This window comes from Mirounga leonina, unplaced genomic scaffold (assembly GCF_011800145.1).
Source record: "Mirounga leonina isolate KUSES-001 unplaced genomic scaffold, KU_Mleo_1.0 Mir_128, whole genome shotgun sequence".
Taxonomy (NCBI): domain Eukaryota; kingdom Metazoa; phylum Chordata; class Mammalia; order Carnivora; family Phocidae; genus Mirounga; species Mirounga leonina.
In genome coordinates this window covers 10640100-10641966 of record NW_023270320.1, presented here as the reverse complement: position 1 = coordinate 10641966, position 1867 = coordinate 10640100, and the positions used below count along the sequence as shown (strand labels likewise).

At 58.8% G+C, this 1867-nt stretch overlaps 1 protein-coding gene across 2 annotated transcripts in view; it reads right to left on the bottom strand.

Moving 5' to 3' along the window:
• The window catches only part of DUSP26 (dual specificity phosphatase 26), a 6175-nt gene extending 4577 nt beyond the window's left edge, over nucleotides 1–1598 (bottom strand). Inside the window, exon 1 of one of the 2 annotated variants that reach the window (XM_035004061.1) lies at nucleotides 1464–1598. The gene's annotated coding sequence lies outside the window, so the exon portion shown is untranslated. Of the gene's footprint in view, nucleotides 1–532; nucleotides 797–1463 lie in introns of those variants that run through there. The other variant, XM_035004060.1, reaches the window with a different exon arrangement.
• Between the last annotated feature and the right edge of the window lie 269 nt (nucleotides 1599–1867).

The following is a 1867-nucleotide window of genomic DNA, read 5'->3' as shown; positions in this document are numbered from 1 at the left end:
CATCATCATCATCATCATCATCATCATCATCATCATCATCATCATCATCTGCCTTGTCTCCTCAGGCCTAAAGACCCCATCACTTTATTCCCAAACAACGGTTTCTCGAAATGGGTTCTGCTGCCCGGGTGATTGATGCCAAAGGGTAAAGAGGAAGCGGGAAGGAGCCCAGGTGTAGGGAGGAGCTCGGTGGGGCTCTATTTCTCCTCGAGGCTGGCGGAGCCCCATTACGTCCCGGGGTATACCCCTCGGCCTTCTCCAATCCCATCCGCCGCGTTCAGGCGCCTTGGTCCGCGGCCCCCTCCCCCCCGGCCGCCGTGGAGGTTGTAACAGGTTCGTGGCTGTCGCCCCAGCCCCGGCTAACCCAGACAACCCGGCGCTGAAGGTGCAGGGAGGGAGCCCTGGGGAGCTCAGCTAGCTGGCTCCCGCGTCCCCCACCCCCCGCCCCCAGCCCAGCCCAGCCCAGCCCAGCCCGGAGCCGTGCGCCTCTCCGCGCCGCGGGGGAGGCGACCACCCCCCGCAGCCCCTCTACCTGGGTGCGAGCGCGGCGCGGGGTCTCAGTCGCGGAGGCCGATGGCAGGCGCAACCGGCCCCACGGCCATGACTCTCCTGCGGCCGCCGCCGCCGCCCCCGCCCGCCGCCGCTGCGAGACCGGCTGACGGATTAGCCTCTATTTTTAAGCCATGACACGCACGTCGAAGCAGGGTTCCTATCGGGGTGTCGCTGACACACAGAGACGCAGCCCGGCACCCAGCGGCCCGAGCGCACACGCAGCGTGGGCTCACCCGCGGGTGTTGACAGCCCGGACACAGAGCACGCAGCCGAGCAGCCCCGCCTCGCGTGCATGCTCGGGCGGCCGTGTGTTTTCGGAGCTGCGCCAATTACAGGGCATTTTGCTTGAGGACGACATTATGCAAGCCGTCCCAGACGATGCCTTAAACACACTCGCTCCTCCCCAGGCAGCATTCGTTAATTACATAGACACCACGGCGCGCCTTACTTGTCCATTTCTTATTCTCAAGAACACCGTGTCGTAAACAACACGGGTCGGGAGCCCTTATTAGTATTTAGCATATACCACGTGTTTCACATCTCTTCCCTCGGTTTATCCTCGCCACAAGTCTGTGAGCTAGGTTGCATTATCATTGTCCCCATTTTAGGGAGGAGGAGACTGAGGCCCAGGGAGGTGAAGTCATTTGCCCAGGCCACACGCTAGTTACGGGCTGAGCTGAGTTTCAGACCCTGGCAGTCTGACTCGAAGTTCATGTCTTTAACTGTTCTAAACCAGTGACCCCACACAATGGAGAAGGCACAGTGGATTTCTATCAGGAAGCCACTTCCGGCAGCTCAGCTCTTAAGTGAACACCTTTCCCCCGACTCTGGAAGAAATTCATGCCCCTACCTCTTCACTTGTGCTGCCTTTCAGTGATGTTTAGCTTTAGTTGCTTTTCTACTGTAATCACCTTGTCAGTTCGAAGTCGGTCAACACTTCGCAGGCAGGGGCGGTGCTGCCGTCCCCAGTCCCCAGGTCATCGTGTGATGGGGGAAGTGGCAGAGTGAATGCATGTCAGCAGAGGATGCTGTTGAAAACCAGGCAGATGTGGACTCCCGGGAGAGTTGTCTGCAGGAAGGAGGCAGGAAGTGGATAAGGTCAGGCTGGACCTAGTTTCAGATGAGAACACATTAGCAACTGCAGCCAAAATCGGGACTGACTATGTTCCCAGCAGGGGTGGTGGGTGAGGCTTTGATCTCCGGTCAGAGAAAGTACTTATTGGCCAAAGTGACACAATCCTCAGGTCAGTTTTGTGCTAAAGAGGAGGTTCCATTACAGGCTGCCAGCAAGGATTAATCCCTCCCACCCCCCAGC